Source organism: Gopherus evgoodei, chromosome 4, assembly GCF_007399415.2.
Source record: "Gopherus evgoodei ecotype Sinaloan lineage chromosome 4, rGopEvg1_v1.p, whole genome shotgun sequence".
In the NCBI taxonomy this organism is placed as follows: Eukaryota; Metazoa; Chordata; order Testudines; family Testudinidae; genus Gopherus; species Gopherus evgoodei.
Genome location: NC_044325.1, coordinates 150,581,186 through 150,600,508, shown reverse-complemented (window position 1 = coordinate 150,600,508; position 19,323 = coordinate 150,581,186). Strand labels below are relative to the sequence as shown.

General features: G+C 51.5%; 1 protein-coding gene across 13 annotated transcripts in view; it reads right to left on the bottom strand.

Moving 5' to 3' along the window:
• CTNND1 (catenin delta 1) overlaps positions 1-19,323 on the bottom strand; it is a 58,094-nt gene that overhangs the window by 29,697 nt on the left and 9,074 nt on the right. For 6 of the 13 annotated variants that reach the window (XM_030561901.1, XM_030561902.1, XM_030561904.1 and 3 more), the window contains exons 1-2: positions 11,772-11,876; positions 11,080-11,367 (exon numbers count right to left, since the gene is read on the bottom strand). The exons of 2 other annotated variants lie outside the window; for them this stretch is intronic. The gene's annotated coding sequence lies outside the window, so the exon portion shown is untranslated. Of the gene's footprint in view, positions 1-2,873; positions 2,959-11,079; positions 11,401-11,771; positions 11,877-19,323 lie in introns of those variants that run through there. 5 more of the 13 variants (XM_030561898.1, XM_030561896.1, XM_030561899.1 and 2 more) reach the window with 5 other exon arrangements.

The window sequence follows — 19,323 nt, the reverse complement described above, 5'->3', positions numbered from 1 at the left end:
TCTGAATTGCATTTTAACATCTGGTGGCCTCCGCCCTGTAATCTTCCTTCACCAATAAAAAAAATCCAGTTCTACTGCCGGGCACATGCTAAGCGTGAGCAGAGGAGACAATGATATGCATGCACACACCCTTCCCCACCAGCACTTGCCTCCTCTCCCAACACACAAATCAGCTTGCTTTATCTTCCAGCACTCATCCTAGTCCAGTTGGGTTGCAACGCAGCAAGCTGATAGGTACCTGCAAAACCTAACACGCCTGCTGGGCTTTTGTGGGGGAGGTAGATCCCAGCATAAGCTAGAAAGTACCCAGAGCCCAGCTGCTGGCATCATGCAATATCAAGATCTTTTTTTTAAAAAAAGCTTAAACTAAAGCCTTAATTTTTCAAGCCTTCATGATTAAGAAAACCTTTGATCTCTTTCTTGATGCTGCGACACCTGTCTGAGTTCACAGAGAGTCTGACACATGCAACAGTTCTCTTATGGCTTGCCGAAGTGGTCTCAGTGCCCCCACCCACCCACCTCAGTGGGGGAATACTCCCTCCTCCGGGATGGACCCCTTTTCCACATGTAAACTGGGTCATGGTTTGGGGGTAAGAAAGAGGCCCCAGTCTGTCCAGAGATGAGTGATTGCAGGCGACCTGCTAACCCCAAATGGTTGGCGTGAGTGACTTTCCACTGCCACTCTAAACAAAGGTGAGGGCTAAGCCCCAGGATTTATGGGATACTGGGGCAAAGCGGAGTCGGGGGCCATAGAGCTGTACTTAGAGAGACTGCAAGCCAAAACTTTGAGACAGGGCAGTGCTGCTAACTTGACACGCCTCCCACCCTTCGCTATCTAATGTCCAAGGACTGCCCTGAGGTGCTAGCCAGTGAAACACAGGGAACCAGCTCCTTCTCCAAGGATTGAGCATAATCACACCCTTGGGTCCCCATAAGCAAAGGGGCTTCTCAAAGCCATTGCCAGAACTTCTAACCTATTTGTTTTGCTTTTCCAGTGTTAGTTTCCTGAGCAGAATTTTGTCCTGTGTTCCATCCTGGAGAAAAAGCCACCCCGTTCCCAGAGACCATATATTTAGAGGTCTGCCACCCAATCCCAGAAGTGTCATCATTAGACAGCTACGCCTTGTCTTTTCATAGCAAATTTGTGACAACAGCTCCGCACCTTTCCTCCCTTGGCATCTGCTGCCCTGTTAGCCATGTGTAATAGGTAGTTTTCAAAGCAGAAAGAAGGTCAGTCCAGTAGTCAAGGGATGAGCCTAGGCTTGGGAGCCCTGCGTTTGAGTCCCTCCTCCGCTACAGACTTCCTGTCTGGACCTTGGGTGAGATTTATCTTTATAGTACAGGAGGGAACGGAGGCAGAGCAGCTAACAGTGCCATCCTGCATCAGAGAAGTTGCAAGGATGACGTATTTAAAAGATTGTGAGGTGCACAAAATACTATGGTAAGAGGTAGCTAAAAGATATTGCAGCCTTCTGCCTAGCTGCCATGTTAGGCCCAACTGAACGGGCATCTGCTGTCACTGGCATGATCTGCACAAACGCATCCTTAGCAAGTCCATGTCCTTTGGGAATCTGGTTTTAACAGATGTATTTAGCCTGTTCTTTAGTTCCTAACTTAATGCAGTGAACAGAATGGTTACGAGTATGTTGTACAAGTTATGGGAATGTAGCAGTAATGAGGCAGTTTCCTTCCTGTCTCCTTCACCTTAGAGCCTGTGAGACACAAAGAGAAGGGGGCGAAAATTCAGCTCCTCACCCACTGTGTCCTTATTCCTGTGCTATACCCAGCCATGTTGGACTTCTCCAAGACTCAGTCAGGCACTCTTCTGACCAAAATGACAATCCCAGTGTTTTCCACACCAGTAGCCCACCCAAGCGTCAGACATGCCATTACATTGAGGGAAAGGGATGGGGCTGTGACACCCTGAAAGCTAGAATCCCACCTCCGCTCAGGGGGAGAACCAGCACTGCAGAGAGATCAGCATTCCCAGTCAGCCACAGGGCACTTAACAAGATGGTGCCTTTGTTTCCCTCTACCCACGGTGGAATACATCTGTATGAGCAGCACTCCAGATGACGCAGACACCCACATGTCAGTCTGGTTCATTTGTTCAGGCTCAGCCTTGAGGACCAGACTGCATCAAACACACAGTCCACCAGATCAGGCCTGTCAAGTATCCATGACTAATGGATATAAACAGCCCCACGCTGGCACAAGTACTCCCCAATCAGAAACAAGGTACAATCTTCCTCCAGATGAGTGTGTGTAACATGGAACCTTGGCAGACCAAGTGTTCATGGCTATTACCCCTTTATCACAGTAGCACCTTGGAGCCCTGTTGTGGTAGGTCAGGAGTGGGCAAACTTTTTAGCCTGAGGGCCACATCTCGGTACGGAAATTGCACAGCGGGCCATGAATGCTCACAAAATTAGGGGCTGGTGTGCAGGAGGGGCCGAGGGCTCTGGCTGGGGGGTGTGGGCTCTGGAGTGATGCTGCAAATGAGGAGGAGTTCAGGGTGTGGGAGGGGGCTCCAGGCTGGGGCTGGGATGCGGGAGGGCTCTAAGGTGGAGCCAGTAACGAGGGATTTGGGGTATAGGAGAGTGCTCCAGGCTAGGACTCTGGGGTTTGGAGGGCAGGGGAGAGATCAGGGCTGGGGCAGAGGGCTAGGTGCGGGCTCCAGCTAGGGATGCAGGCTCTGGGGATGGGGGTACAGAAGGGTGCTCCAGGCTGGGATCAAAGGGTTCAGAGGGCAGATGGGGGGGGGAGGGGGGAGGGGGGAGAGAGAGAGAGAGAGAGAGAGAGAGAGAGAGAGATCGATCAGGGCTGGAGCATAGAGGGGGACCTCAGGGGTGCAGGCTCCAGGTGGCACTTACCTCAAGCAGTTCCCAGCAGCAGCAGGTCCCCCACTCAGCTCCTACAGAGGCATAGACAGGTGGGTCTGTGTGCTGCCCCATATGCACTGTCCCTGCAGCTCCCATTGGCTGTGGCTCCTGCTTCCAGAGCCCCCCGGAGCCACAGCACGCACAGAACAGGGAAGGCCCCTAACCCCACCCCTCGGCTCAACTGCTGGAGTGGGGCAAGCCCCCGATTCCACCCCCCAGCAGGAGCCTGAGTGCTGAAGTAAAAGGTCTGACAGGCCAGATGCAGCCTGTAGTTTGCCCACCTTGTGCTAGAATGTGGTTTAGAGTAGAATACCAGGAGAAAGATGTCCTGATTGATGGGAGATTGCTTTCCTCCCGAAGGTTGTTTTGCAGGGTGAGGCCTGAGCTTAACCTTGTCCTTATAGAAATGGTGTAAGGAGGCTCTGATGTTCAGTCCCTGAGCTCAGACACTCTCCTGGCCAAGGTTATTGCTACCGGGAGAGCCACCATGTAAGAGAGGTAGAACAGGAAGCATGTCACTAATGGTTCAAAGTGCGGGGCCCATGCAGTCTAGAGAGGGCCAGGCTGACGTCCCAGGCAGGGACAGGCTGATGGATGTTAGGGTAGAGCCTGTCGAGTCCTTTTAAGAACTGGCTGACCATCTGGTTAGCGAAAACAGAGCAGCCCTCCTCGCCTAGGTAAAAGGCAGAGATGGTGGTTAAGTGCACCCTTACTGAGGATAACTAAAGCCCCTGTTGCTTCAGATGAAGGAGGTAGTCCTGAATAAGTGTCACTGAGGCTAGCGTCGGGGGCAAATGGCGCTGCGCTGACCAGATTGAAAATCTCTTCCTGCTGCCAAGAAGTACTTGCCTAACCTGACAAGGAAAGCTCCATCGGGTTTAACCATGGCGCTTCCACACCATGAAGTGAAGTGACTGAGGTTTGGATGTTGAAGACAACCACGATCTTGTGACAGAAGGTTTGGGCAGAATGATCGGGGTGTCTATAGACAACATATCTAGAAGATGTGTACCAGTGCTGACAGGGCCAGGCTGGCGCTATCAATATGACCGGAGCTCATTCCCTCTGGATTTTGAGTACCATGTAAACGAGCGGTATGGGCAGAAAGTCGTATAGGAGGCAACCTCCACAATGGAGGAGGAAAGCATCTGCACTGGAGCCTGAGCTGCAATTTTGCAAGAAGCAGAACTGCTGGCACTTCCTGTGGTATCAAGTGGTGAATAGGTCTATCTAGGGAAAGCCCCACCTCTGGAAGATTGAAATCTCAACGCCCAGGTGAAGGACCACTTGTGGCTGTGAAATGACCTGCTGAGGTGGTCTGCCAGCTTGATCTGTATCCTGGGGAGGTACAACACCTGCAGGTATATTGAATGTTCTACACACAAGTCCCACAGCTTGAGGGCTTCCTGGCATAGGGGAGAGGAGCGTGCACTCCACCCCACCCGTTTGTTGATATAGAACATTGCTGTAGCTTTGTCCATCATGGACGATATATATTGTCCCATTAAGCATGCTCGGAAGGTCTGGCACGCCAGGCACACAGTTCTCAGATGTTGATGTGGAGAGCCAGATCCGCCTGAGGCCCTGTGGTTTCCCAGATGTGCACCCCCATGCCCAAGTCTGATGCATCTGTCACTAGCAACAGAGATGGCTGGGGACTGGTGAAGGAGATGCCTGAGCATACCTCCTGAGGATCAAGCCACCAGAGGAGGGAGCTGAGGAACAGGTGAGGCAGGGTCACTAAACAGGTATAGGCAGCCAAGATGACTGAGAAACCTCAGGCAGTTTCTTGCTGCGGTAGTGGGAAATCATCAGTCAGGGCCTGAAATCTTGCTCGCAATAGGTATGCCCTGGTCTGGGTCGACTCCAATATTGCCCCTATAAATTCTATCCTCTGGACCGGGGACAGAGTGGATTTTGCTTTATTTAGAAAACCCAGGTTGTCAAAGGTGGCTTAGATTCATCAGACTTGAGTTTCTACTTGGGTCTTGGAGCAGCCCCTGATCAGCCACTCAGTCATCGAGGTAAGGATACACCTGTACCTGGTGCCTTTGCAGAAATGCTATGCACTTGGTGAAGACACGAGGTGCTGCTGACAGGCCAAACGGAAGGACTGTAAATTGGTAGTGGATATTGTTCACCACAAATCTGAGGTATTTTCTGTGGGATTAGGTGATCGTGATATGAAAGTACGTGTCCTTCAAGTCAAGGGTGGCATACCAGTCTGCTGGATCCAATGAGAGAAACGATGGAGGCCAGAGAGACCATGCAGAACTTGAGTTTCTTCGCAAACTTGTTGAGTTCTTGCAGGTCTAGGATGGGTCTGAGGCAACCTTTAGTTTTTGGTATTAGGAAATACTGGGAATAGAAGCCCTCGCCCCTGTGCTCCTGAGGAACCACAGAATTGGATGGTGTATCCCCTCTCTACCGTGCAGAGCACCCATCAGTCCAAGGTGATACTGGACCATGCACAGTAGAAAGGAGATTTTTCGGGACGAGATGGTAAGGTGGGATGGATCCACTGTTAGATGAGCTACACTGCCCTCAACCATGCCTTCAAAAAGCCAGCTTAGACTTTGAAGATGGCTTGGGCTGTCCCAAGCCCTGTCCAGAAGGTTGGTGCTGCCTTCTCCTGCCATTACGATTCCTCCTTCTGGACCTGCCTTGGTTGTGGTGCTGAACCAACTGCTGCTAGGGCTATGGGCTATGTCTCCGCTGTGCTGATGGAGTATAGAGGTCCAGGGACCTGAGGGTGGCTCTGGAATCTTTAAGGCTGTTGAGCCTTTTGTCAGACTTTTCTGAGAAGAGTGTCACCCTCAACAGGGCAGGTCTTAAGTAGTTTGCTGTACCTCATAGGGGAGGCCAGAAACCTGGAGCCATGAGCCCCTTCTCCTGGCCACACCAGTAGCCATAACCCTGGTTGCTGCATCTGCCCCATCCAGTGTCGCTTGAAGAGAGGCTCTGGAGATCAGTCTCCCTTCCTCAAGCAAAGCTGAAAATTCAGTGCAGGAGTCCGAGGGGAATAACTCCATAAATTTAGCCATTGCCGAGCAGGCACTGTAGGCTTATCTGCTGACAATGGCCTGTTGACTGGATATATGGAGTTGTAGTCCCCCTGTGGAGTAAACCTTTCATCCTAAAAGATTTAACTTTTTGGTGCCCCTATTCTTGGGCGAAGGGCCTTGAAATCCTTGTTACTCCCGCTGGTTAGCGGCATCCATCACCAGAGAATCAGGCTGGGGGTGGGAAGAGAGATGTTTATAGCCCCTGGAGGGCACAAAGTACTCATTGCACTTGGCTGTAGGTGGCAGTGAGGCTGGGGTGTGCCAAAGGGTCTTGTTCATGCCTGTATTGCTTTACCACTAACAAACAATAATGGACGAGGCTGGAAGGAGCCAGGATGTCCACCATAGGGTCCACATCATCCACAACTTCCTCTGCCTTAATGCCCAGACCCTGGGTGACCCAGCACAGCAGCATCTGCAACACTTTGGAGTCTTCCAGAGTTAGGGCAACTCATGTGCCCACTAGGGCCTCATCTGGTGAGGAGAAAAAGGAGACCACCAGGGTAGATGGTTGTTCACTACTGGACCCACCCGAGGGATCTCTTGACTCAGGAGGAAAAGCAGACAGCTGGCCTTGTCCCACAGGTGCAAAAGGCATGAGTGTCTGTGCTGGCATCGGAACCATCAGCGGTGCCGGCATCTGGTGCAGCATGAGGTTCCTGTGAGCACTGTGGCAGCTGGCACCAATGACGGAGGTGGTATCTGTGCTAGTGCCGGGGCTGCATCTTGCACCGAGACTGATGGGGGCCGCTGACGCCTCCAGTGCTGAAGCGGTCGGTTGTGGTACTACAAATGGCACTGGTGCCAAGAACAGTGCTGCAGGTGTCAGTGTTAATGCCTGAGGCACTAGTTCTGGTGCCAACCATGGCAGGACGAACATCACGGAGGCCACTGATGTTGCACCTGAGCAGGATCCCTGGCTCCGACCCTGGGCTTGATGGAAGGCCCACAAAGTCCAAAAAGGCCACTGCTGTGGATTTTGCCACTGAGAGGCCCACTGCATTGGGCAGGACCACCTATGGTGCCATGAGGAGGATCTTCTGCTCCTGCTATAGTCAGAGTGGTACGAGTCCGACGCCAACTAGGAAGACCAGGGTGGCGCTGCTCCTCTAGAAGTAGAGCATCGAGAAGCAGGGAACCGACTACACTCTCTGGATGGTGGAGTTGGCCAAGGTGACGGGGATCAGTGTACCACCATCGCTGGCTGTCTCTCAAAGAAATCATGGGTGTGTCAAGAGGAAACCTGCGGTGTCAGGACACACTGTCTTATTGGCTAGAACAGCACCGTGAGCCTCAACAGGTCCTGCGCTGCCTCAAAACCCTCAGGGGTGGACAGGAAACGTAGATGCTCCAATGGGCATGGTGAGCGAGATGGGCCTGGACTAGACTGCCTCACTTGGGCAGGAGTCAACATGGCCCCGCTTTGAGTCCCCGAGGCATCAGTTGGGCCATGAGTCACTGGTGGCTGGTCCCTGGGTTTTGCAGAGAGAGATCGACCTCTTTCCGAACTTTCTTCTGCGCCAGCGATTGGGACCGGTGCCAAAGGCTCAAATGACCCGAAGAAGTTGTGGGATAGTGCCTAGTTTCCCTGCTAGCATCTTTCTTCAGCACTAGTTCTTTTGAAGATGGCACTGGAGCGCTCTGCACCAAAGACAACTTGCTGAGAGCAGGATCTGTGGTGCCCGGGTCTGACTGAGATCAGAGAGTTGCCTCCATAAGGAAGATTTTGAGACGCTGTTCTTTTTCCTTGACGGTTCTCGGTCAGAGCTCCCAACAGACCTTGCAAAGGTCTTTCTGGTGACCCTCACCAAGGCACCTTAAGCAGGTGGTGCGGGGGTCTTTTCAGCATGCGCTTAGGAACTAAAACTTCTAATGAAACTACTGAAGTAAGTATACTAACTAGTAAAAGCAGCAAAGAGTCCTGTGGCACCTTATAGACTAACAGACGTTTTGGAGCATGAGCTTTCGTGGGTGAATACCCACTTCGTCGGATGCAACATCTGATGAAAGCTCATGCTCCAAAACATCTTAGTCTCTAAGGTGCCACAGGACTCTTTGCAGCTTTTACAGATCCAGACTAACACGGCTACCCCTCTGATACTGTACTAACTAGTGGAAACTAACTATGCACAGCATACAGAGTACTACTAATCCACTTGCCAAAGCAAGAGCAGAGGAAGGGGAAGTTCCAGCTACTGTCACTGGTGGCAAGAAGAAACTGGGGGGGGGGGGCGTGCAGCGTTGGCAGGGCTCTATATTGGACATCATGAAGACGCAACTCCAGCTGGTGCCCAGCCCAACACTACGGTCGTTGCTGGGGAGGGAAAAAAAATAATCTTCCAGCTACTGCACACACACCTGATTGGAACGGACATGAACATGCACTCTTAGAATAACCCTTGTTTCAAAGGAATAACTAAAAGAGATAAGCCTTGTCACTCAGACTCCAGTGCAAATTGCTGGAAGGAGCGAGTTCCAGAACTCGGGCCCTCCAGAGAATGCTTCACTACCAGCAGTGGAGAGTCTAAACATAAGAATTTACAGATTAACCTAACAGATTGTAGTTTACACAACAAGCCAGGAGAAGGGTGAATTAGAGAGATCTGTCAGATAACCAGGTCCCACAGCACACAAAAGGCTCTACATGTGAAAACAAGCCTGTGTTCTAAAGCAGATCTACAGTGCCCCTGCCACTTGTGTGCTCAGACCAGTTCATCCAACTCAAGTTGGGGTGTTCATTGTGTTCTAGAGATGAAGCTTCTAGGTTCCCTGAGGATAGGGCCCCCAAGCCTCGAACTCCCAAAGGCAGCGATCTCTCGGACAAGGTCTGACTCAGAGGAAAACAGTCTAAAGCTGGCCTGAAAGCTGCAAGATGAGAACTACTGCACAACTGCTACCGGAGAACTGAGATGCAGCAATGGGGTCAATGACCAAGAACCACAATGGCAAGATGTCTGTCATACACAGCAGTGGGAGGTGACCTCACCAACTCCCCTCCATGAACATCAACTTCCCCACTTCAGTACTCAGAGAGTACAAAAACAGCTCCACCCCAACTAAAGGAGACTGACACCTGGACAAGATGTTCTGTCATCCAAGGACCAGGACACCAGACACCCCTACAAAACCTCATGTCACAACCCTGGGGGTTTCTCCAAAGGAAGGAGAAATTCTCCTTCAAAGACCCCCAGGCAAGTTAGAAGAGCTTATTCTATCAGTGGCTTTCAGCACCATAAGCAAGAATGGACACCTCACACATGCACAGCAATGGACTTCATAGATCAAGAACCCTTTATGTTATACCCCAACACCTGAAGCCAGACTGGTGAGGCAGGAGACACCCACGATATCAATTTGAGACTGAGCTACTCCAAGAGCTCTTTCCAAATAACCTCCTCCAGTGGTTTGAGACATGGTGTTTACTGCTTGAGTGTTATCAAGCAATAGTTTTTAAAAACACTGGTACAAGGTCAACTACCATCTCATCTTCCCAAAAGAGATCACCCTCAGATTAGTGATAATGGAGCCCAGACCTTCCCTTTAATAACTGAAGCATCATGTTACCAAGATTCAAATCATATGCTATGGTGCATTTTGTAAAAATTAATCATAAATAATTAAAAACTGCATTTGTCAGTAAATTGAGTACATGGTGGCACATTATTCTTGCTTACTCTGCACTGGTTCACCTCTGCTAATCCAGCAGAGCACCTAGTCATCAGGAAGTTGTCTTTTAAAACCACACACAGATTCTACCCAATTCCAAAACAGAGGCTCTGAAGAGCCTTGTTTTTTGTTTTGTTTTTTAAAAACAGACAACATGAATCAACCATCATTCCCCTATGAGGGAAGTATTAACCCTAGCATACCACTGGGACACTACAGGCAAGTCTTATCTTATGCGGGGGTTCCATTCCGCGGTTAGCGCGTAAAGCGAAAACCGCATATAGTCAAAATTACATCCCCAAGCCCTTTAAATCCCAGCCCACAGCCGAGCCAGGGCCAGCATTTAAAGGGCTCCTCTGGCAGGAGCTGCGGCCACCGGAGCTCTGGTCTGGGATTTAAAGGGCTCCCACTGGGCTTCCCATTGCAGCAGGGAGGCCGGAGGAGCCCTTTAAATGCTGGCCCCAGCCCAGCTGCCAAAGCTGTGAGCGGGATTTAAAGGGCTCCTCGGGCTCAGTGAGGAGCCCTTTAAATCCCGCCCGCAGCTTTGGCGGGCCGACTGGGGCCAGCATTAAAAAGGGTCCGGAGCTCCACAGTGGCTGGAGCCTTGGGCCCTTTAGTTCTCCCCAGGGGCTACCAGGCACTTCTGCAGCTGGGAGCCCCCTGGGTGATTTAAAGGCCCTGGGACTCCCAGCCACAGCTGGTGCCCCAGGGCCTTTAAATCTTGAGGCCATGCCCCTCAGGACTCTGGCCACAGCATGAAGCTGAAATTGCGCATGTTAAATGTGCGTAAGTTGTGACAGACCTGTAGTACCAAGAGGCAAACTGACTTGTGCAGGTCACACTGAGTCAGTAAGAGAGCCTAGGAGTCCTGACCCAGTTCCAGTCTATAAAGTAATAGTAGATGGAGGGGAAAAAAACCAACCTAATTTCCACACACACTGTTCACAGTAGCACATGAAGTCAGTTTGTTTTGCCCCAATCTGCCTGAAAGATCTAGAGACCCTCAATTCTGGTCCCCACTGATCTGCTCAGGATTGGGGGGGGGCCAGGGGTGCACAACCAAATGTCTGACAAAAATCAAATTGTCACAAAAAATTTTGACAAAATTTCAGGTTAAGAAAGAAGTTTGTCAATTTCATAAGGGAGGGGGACCAACTAGCAGCATAGCCCCACCCCAAAATGCAGAACAGACAGCAAGCACCACCAGATCAGAAGCTTTGATTCACCAACACACACTCAAAGTCTAGAACCAGCCAAGTTGCTAGGATAGGAACATTTTTGGCTTCAAATCTGACTGTTCAGTCTAGAAGTGACTCAGCACTCAGAGACCAAGTGCCTATGAGGGAGTACACACCTCAGAGCACTACTTGCCTTTAGCTCTCTCCCTCCTAAAGGAGATTCTGGAATAGCCTGGAGGAAGAGAGCGGTAGATAATAATGGCACGTCTGTCAACACAAAACTATTACCACATTGCACCCCGGCTGTCTGGTGGTCTGAGTGAAGTGAGCTGGGGCTCTGAGCTCAGTTCTCAGTGGAGAGATGCTGCCACCAACACCTTCTTGTTTGCATTATCAGGAGCCATGCCAGGGAGAGCCTGGGCCATGGAGATGTCAAGGATTTTGGTCTCCACGGCTGCTGCTTTGACAGCTTTCAGATTCTCCAAGTGAACTTTGGTGCTTCTGGAACTCATCTTTGCTTTCCATTTCAATCACTCCTTTCTCCGCTTCCCACTGTTGTGGCCTCACACTCTCCTCCTAGGAAAGCAAAAAGGGACTTTCCTAGGAAAGCTGTTTTGAAAAACCACAACCAGTTTTTAAACACAACATGGGCTTTGCACTCCCTGATGCCCCCCAGTCAGCTGCTTCCCCACTGGGAGGGCTGGATCCTCCACATGCAGGCATTTCAGACACTACGTACTCATGCAAATGCTACAGAGCCCAGCCTCCTTGGAATGAGACACACTTCAGCAATGAGACTGGCTAGATACAGGGCGTATCTCATGTGGAGCAGAGCACTGGCCTAGGACTGAAAGAGAAAGCTGCTCCCTAGCGTGTGTCACACACAGGACTGGTTTAACTAGTCACACTGATATCAGAATGGTCTGGCTACCTCCCCTTCCCACACTCCCCGTCCCCTCCCAGAAATGAGGATTACATACCTAAATTAGGAAGGCCTTCTGTGAGAGTTACCTGCATCCCTGCTTGCACCCACACCACAGCCTCACCTTGCCTTATATGGGGAAGGCTCAGCAACTAGGAGAGGCTGATAAGGGAGAGATAAGAAGGGCAGGGCACTTACAAACCACATGGGGGGGGAGGGCTGAAGAAAAAGGGAGGAGGAGGAGGAGGTAGATGCAACCCCTCCTCCCACAAGCAAGAGAGACTCAAGAATGGGACTTGACTCTCCTGAAGCAGTCACGTCTAGAGGAGAAGTTTCTATACGCAGGGGACTGAGCAGTCAGGCAAGGAATTGGAAGTATAGATCACAGGAGAGAGGGAACAAATGACTAGATCAGTGGAGATCTCTGCTTCTCAGGGGAGGTTGTGGGAAGTGGAATGGGAAAGTTTGAGCCAGTTTGCTGCAGGTCTCTAAATCCATCTCTGTTGAAGAGGGAATACCCCTTTCAGTATCAGAGGGGTAGCCCTGTTAATCTGACGAAGTGGGCATTCACTCACGAAAGCTCATGCTCCAATACGTCTGTTAGTCTATAAGGTGCCACAGGACACTTTGCTACCCTTTCAGTAGTTCCCAAACTTTAGTACTGGTGACCCCGTTCACATCGGAAGCCTCTGAGTGTGACCCGCCCCACCTTATAAATTTAAAAAAAAAACACAAAAACCACCACATATTTAACACCATTATAAATGCTGGAGGCAAAGCAGGGTTGGGGTGGAGGCTGACAGCTTGTGACCCCCACGCCCCATGTAATACCCTCGTGATCTCCTGAGGGGTCCTGACCTCCAGTTTGAGAGCTGCTGCTTTAGACACACAAGAGACCCACCGAGTAACAGCAGGGATTCCCCCACACTATTGAGGTGCCCAGGAAATTCAACCTCTGCATTCATTCCACATGAAGCTTCTACAAAGCTCTCCTCCACCCCCATTTTCCTATCCCTCCAGGCCAAGGCAGTTCAGTCACCTTGCTCAGAAACACCATTGCAACAGGAGCACAACAGAATGCTGACCTGTCCAGGCTGTAACTCAGGCCATGTCTACATCTAAAATTTTGCAGCGCTGGTTGTTACAGCTGTATTAGTACAGCTGTATAGGGCCAGCGCTGCAGAGTGGCCACACTTACAGCAACCAGCGCTGCAAGTGGTGTTAGATGTGGCCACACTGCAGCGCTGTTGGGCGGCTTCAAGGGGGGTTCCGGGACGAGAGAGCAAACCGGGAAAGGAAACCAGCTTCCCCGCGGTTTGCTCTCTCGGTCCCGGAGCCACCCAGCAAACCGCAGGGAAGGAGACCTGCTTGCTCGGGGTTCCGGGACCGAGAGAGCAAACCGGGAACGCCGCGGTTTGCTCTCTCGGTCCCGGAGCCACCCAGCAAACCGCAGGGAAGGAGACCTGCTTGCTCGGGGTTCCGGGACCGAGAGAGCAAACCGGGAACGCCGCGGTTTGCTCTCTCGGTCCCGGAGCCACCCAGCAAACCGCAGGGAAGGAGACCTGCTTGCTCGGGGTTCCGGGACCGAGAGAGCAAACCGCGGCGTTCCCGGTTTGCTCTCTCGGTCCCGGAGCCAGCCAGCAAACCGCAGGGAAGGAGACCTGCTTGCTCGGGGTTCCGGGACCGAGAGAGCAAACCGCGGCGAAGCTGGTTTCCTTTCCCGGTTTGCTCTCTCGGTCCCGGAACCCCGAGCAAGCAGGTCTCCTTCCCTGCGGTTTGCTGGCTGGCTCCGGGACCGAGAGAGCAAACCGCGGCGTTCCCGGTTTGCTCTCTCGGTCCCGGAACCCCGAGCAAGCAGGTCTCCTTCCCTGCGGTTTGCTGGCTGGCTCCGGGACCGAGAGAGCAAACCGCGGCGTTCCCGGTTTGCTCTCTCGGTCCCGGAACCCCGAGCAAGCAGGTCTCCTTCCCTGCGGTTTGCTGGGTGGCTCCGGGACCGAGAGAGCAAACCGGGAAAGGAAACCAGCTTGATTACCAGAGGCTTCCTCCTTCCACGGAGGTCAAGAAAAGCGCTGGTAACTGTCTACATTGGATTACCAGCGCTGGATCACCAGCGCTGGATCCTCTACACCCGAGACAAAACGGGAGTACGGCCAGCGCTGCAAACAGGGAGTTGCAGCGCTGGTGATCACCTGCAGATGTGTACACCCTCAAAGTTGCAGCGCTGTAACTCCCTCACCAGCGCTGCAACTTTCAGATGTAGACAAGCCCTCAGTTACACCTCCTCTCAACTTGCAGGGGGAAGAGAAAACCAAGTGGGGCTGGCAGAAGGGAAGGAAGCAGGGCGGGTCGGCAGCAGAACAGAGGGAAAAGATTGTTCCTCTGGTATGCCAGCAATCTGGCTCCAGGGCAGCTGTTCTCTCCAGCAGTGAAAGGCGGATTTGTATGCGTGTGTTCAAGGGCTGCCCTCCCTGGCAAGAGGCTGTGGGCTCAGCTACGCAAAAAGCCTGAGATGCCCTCATTCCCTGCACAGCTGGGGACCCATACAGAGTGGGAGGAAAAAAATGCAGAATAAAAAAAAAAAAAAAGTTATTTATTCCATTTCTGTCTAGACAGAGATGAATTATCCCTGTGCAGGCACTTCCTGACTCCCCTCAGAGATCGGAGAGCAAGCTCCTCTCCACATTTGGATTTGAGAGTAGCTACACAGCAGAGAACTGGAGTGGGGCCTCACTGGCCATGGCAGGACAGCCTGTCACAGGTTTCTCCCTGTACCCTCCTCCTGAAGGGCTCAATGCAGCTGGGAACAGAGTATATTAAGAGCTCCCCACTTCGAGAGGAAAGAGCAGTACCATACCGAAAGTGGCTCTGTGAGTAGCCAAACCACCACATCCTAAATATTACAGCCACAGGAAGCAGCCTCAGCTCCCCACTTCCTGCAGTACAGCCAGATCTATCCCCAGCGCCTAGAGGGCCTGTGGATCCCATTGCACAATATCCACCCAGCCAGATCCTCCTCTACTTAAAATGCCACAGTGGAATACACCTTCCAACCTGAGCCATGTCCCAGGACACTAATGCCAGGGTCTGTGCCCCAGCAGGAGCCATATACCAGAGTGCTGCATTGATACCCCAGAGCTGCCTGCCCGCCCCACACCAGCAACCATGCACCCCAGCCTTCCTTCCAAGCATAGCAGGATCCATATAGCAGGCCATAGGCACCCACGTCAAGATTCACAGTCCCAGCCCCCACCCAGCACAGGAGTTTCACATGTTGGAAACACTTTAGCGGCACAAAGGCAGCTCTCTCCTCTATGGGAATTTGCAGCTGAGGTTGAGCTGTTCTCTGGGGACAAAGGGATTTCACAGGCACCCGTCTCCCCTCTCCCCCTCCCTGCCAGCTTTTCCACTTCCTGTCACAGTAGCACCAGACCTATGGCTCAGAAACAAACACAAAGTGCTAGATTCTGGGAAGTGGGCCAGAGCATTCCAGAGTGGCCCATCCGCCAATCACCAGCCAGAACTCCCTCTTGCCCAGGGCAGCTCCCTGTCAGGGAAAACAGCCCTTCCCTCCCCACTGCACTGCCCGCCACCCACGCCCCTAGGGCCAGCCTGAGATGAGGCCATTTCACAACAGGCACAGCAGGTGAAGAACCAGGGACCCTGGGGTTGGGGGTGGGGAGAAGGTTACAGATTCACAGTTCAGCTCAACAGCTCCTGCCACTGTGCCTACAGGGACTCCTTATGAGACAGGAGAGAAGATAAGCTAGTTAAAACCTCAGATCCCATACTCCAACCCCTCCTCCCACCATGGCTCTGGGTCAGAGCCCTGTCCAATAGCAGCCTCAAAGCTCCTTGCCCTTTTTCCTCCTATAGCCTAAAAAACCCACACCACACACATTTCCGTCTTCCTACAGCAGGGGTTCTCAAACTGGGGGTCCGGACCCCTCGGGAGTCACGAGGTTATTACATGGCGGGTCACGAGCTGTCAGCCTCCATCCCCAACTCTGCTTTGCCTCAAGCATTTATAATGGTGTTAAATATATAAACAAGTGTTTTTAATTTATAAGGGGGTGGGTGTCGCACTCTGAGGCTTGCTATGTGAAAGGGGTCACCAGTATAAAAATGTTTGAGAACCATTGTCCTACAGGTTAGGATGTCCCTTGCCTTCATTTCCTGCTCTCCCCACTCCTCAAAAGATGCTCAATAGAAAAGTCCACACAGCCTCTCTAGCACAGCTTTACAACAAACAGAGGCCCCCACATTCCTAGAGATAAGGCCTCTCCTATCAACTGCATGGGAGCAAAGTCCCTCAGGGTGAGGAGGGCTGATCCCTGGTGACAACACAACACCGTGCCAGTCAGGAGTGTGGCCTTCTCACACTGAGAGGAAGAGTGCAGCAGACGGGGAGGGCTAGTAGAGCCACAGCATCTAAGAGGGGATTTAGAGCAGCATATCACACTGGAAATACCAGTTAATGAGGGCTGTCTAGTTTAAGGGACATCTGCATTCAAGAGACTGCGCCTGGACAAGCAGTGCCACCAGATAGCATGCACCAAGATGTCCCCATGGCACCAGCATCCCAAGACTATAGCTCTGCCAGTCACAACTGCCACCAAGCACTGCACCATAGGGACAACATGGGAAGTCTGAGCAAAGCAGCCAGAAGAGAAAGCAATTCAGCTGGTGGGCAGATGCCAAAGTTACACGGACTTCACTCCTGCCCCATTCACCTGCCATCATGGCCTTCAACCCTCCGTGCTCCCTACATCTCACCTACTGGGTTCAGCCCATTTCCTCTTTGACAGCATGACATAGGGGAAACCACACAGCTATGGGGCAGAATAAGGTGCTGCAGCACAGGAGTGCTAATTTGACCAACTATTGTAGCCTGTATGCTGAGGGCTACCCTGCATCTGGTATGATGAGGGATCAGAGAATGCATGAAGGCACACAGGGAAATAGGATGAACCAGGAGTCTACTTGCAAGGGGCACTGCACAGGGTGCGATGCACTGGCAAACTCCCTCATAGAGTAAAGCTTCCAAAGCTTCTGTCTGCCTTTAAGGGCCATATCAGACACCCAGAAGAGGAGTTTTGAATTACTGATGATCCTAAGCTAAATCAAAGAGATCCCAGAAGAACAGCTGTTGCAGGAATTGGACCACATGTTTCTGCCACCATCCCACTGACTGAAGAATGACTGATCCTCTTGGAAAATCCTGCAGTTTTACTTTCCATTTACAAACTTCAGGTCACGGAGGGACACCCTTCACTGCTGAACCGCTAGAAAAATAAGATTTTCAAAATTGATTTCTATCCATTCCCTCACCCTGACATGCACCTCCTCCTCTGAGCCTATCCCCCTCAAATGAAACCCTGCCAGTTAATTCACAGAGCTCCTGTTTCACCACTCTGAACAAACAGGCAGGTGTTTTAGAGAGGCTGAAGTCATCTTTTGTGTAGGAGTGGTGGGCAGGGAGTTGCTGTATAAGACTGATTTCAGCATTTCCAGGAAGGGGGAATCTGCACAGTGAGGTGGTAATCGCCTTCCACACAAACTATGCTGCTGCGCTTGATCCAAGCAAGGATGCGCTGTGGGTTGCCAAATCTCCGCCTCTCCTTCTCCCCCCCCACCCCCCATAGTCAGGTATGCTCACAAGCTGACTCACAGTTCCAGTCACACAGGGTATCAGAAGGAGATGGTACAAAAAACCTAGCTCAATTCAGCATGACCTCATCAGATGCTCCTTGTTCCAGCTGTGTGCACTCGCATGCTCAGAGACAGATTTAGAAATCCTGATAAAAGAAAGGATTGGGTAAGGAAAGCAATTGGAGGAGCAGAATGCAAGAGCCAAAGACTGAATCATCACTAAAGTGGAAGATTCACTTCACCACTTGGAACAGTAACCACCTTCCCCTAGGGGTGTGGAACTACAATAGGCACTCACAGCTCCTCACACCATGGATATACCACCTGATATACCACCACCCTGGGGTCCTGCCGAGATTCACAACCACTCCCATACACACACATCCCCTCCCATAGAGGAGAAGAAAAACAGAACTGTCTTGGTGAATATATAACCTGGCACAATATTTGAGACCAGATCTCCCAATTACATGTAACTGACTATGAGCAAGGAGAAGGACTGGAACAACAGGATGCCATAGGTCAAGATTAAAGGGCATCAGCAAACTGAAATGAGAGCAGAGGGAAGGAGACCTGCACAGCACCTGTCTATCCTATTCAAATAATGACTGAATGGCATTATGGATGCTAGAGAACAAAAATATAGTGCAAACAGGACAGAGAGTTTCCCGTCCCTTCAACAGCATTGGCACTGCCCTACCTCTACCTGCCCCAGTGCACACAGGAAATAGACTCTTGCTCTTGCACCTTTCCCCAGCACTGCATGTGTACATCCATCCCCTCCCCCCAAAAGCTTTCCCTGCCCTCTGTAGAGGCAGAAGGGAAGGAAACCAGTATTTCCTGATCAGACAGGAAGTGACATTGTGCCTTTCCTTTCCCGCAAGGTTCTAAACACAACGTCCTGCCAAGCGCTGCTCCCTGCATCCTCCGAAGTGCAGAGAAGAGACCCTCTAGAACCAATGCAAGAGAATGCCAGGCTTACCCACCCATTGCCCAGGCAGGCTATGCCCTCCCTTCCACAGGGCTGGAGACAGACATTGAACTATAAACCAAGGCTGCAACACAGACAGTACCTTGTGGCAGAGATGGCATCTGCAAAAGGGGAGAAGGAGCAAGAGTGAACCCTTAATTCACACACTACACCAGATGCCAACAAAAAGATTAATCTCTTCACTAAAAACTTACCCAACTCTCCACCTGTCCCCTCAGAACAATGGGCAGCCAGTCCAGGCTACCTCCCCATGCTGGAGAATGTCCCCTCTCCAAAGGGCATGCTAAATAGCCACCATGCATTGCTAGAGCAGTGCACTCACACCTGAAACAGGAGTATCCTCTCTGGTACAATGCCCCCACATGGTTTTAGTGCCAGAGTATGTGTCAATGGAGTTACACACCCCACTTGTGGATATGTCTCACTTCCACCCACTACTGAACTCCTTAAGCCTCTCACTTTATTGAAGCTAAAAATCTTTCAGGTGTGCAGCCCCTCATGTCTATTCATCATTGATGGATGACCCCAAATTTGGGGACACCTCCCCCTTAACCTCCCAAGCACCCCTGGGGGGGGGAGAATTCTCACACTAGGCATTGTAAGAAATACTAGCAATAAAGCACTAGTAGTTGTAACCTGGGATGTTGATCGGCTGCTAGAAGTGAATGCCTATGCTTGTTCCTAACAGCATAAATCTGGGGAGCAAGAGCACAATGGAGACCCTCCTCCTTCCACCCTCTCCCCACCTGGCTTGTAGCCACATCTCCTGTTTTGCACACAGAGGTTAGCTCTTCTCAGACTGGCCACAGAGCAAGTGTTTGTGGACCAGCAGAGTGGCCTTCCAGCCAGGACATTTACTGGAGACAGAAACAGGGCGAGGCTTCAGGGGAGGGAGAGAAGGTTTCCTGTTTGTCACTCTCTGATGTAATCTCTCAAGGACCACATCCAGTAGCAGGACACTGGTAATTAA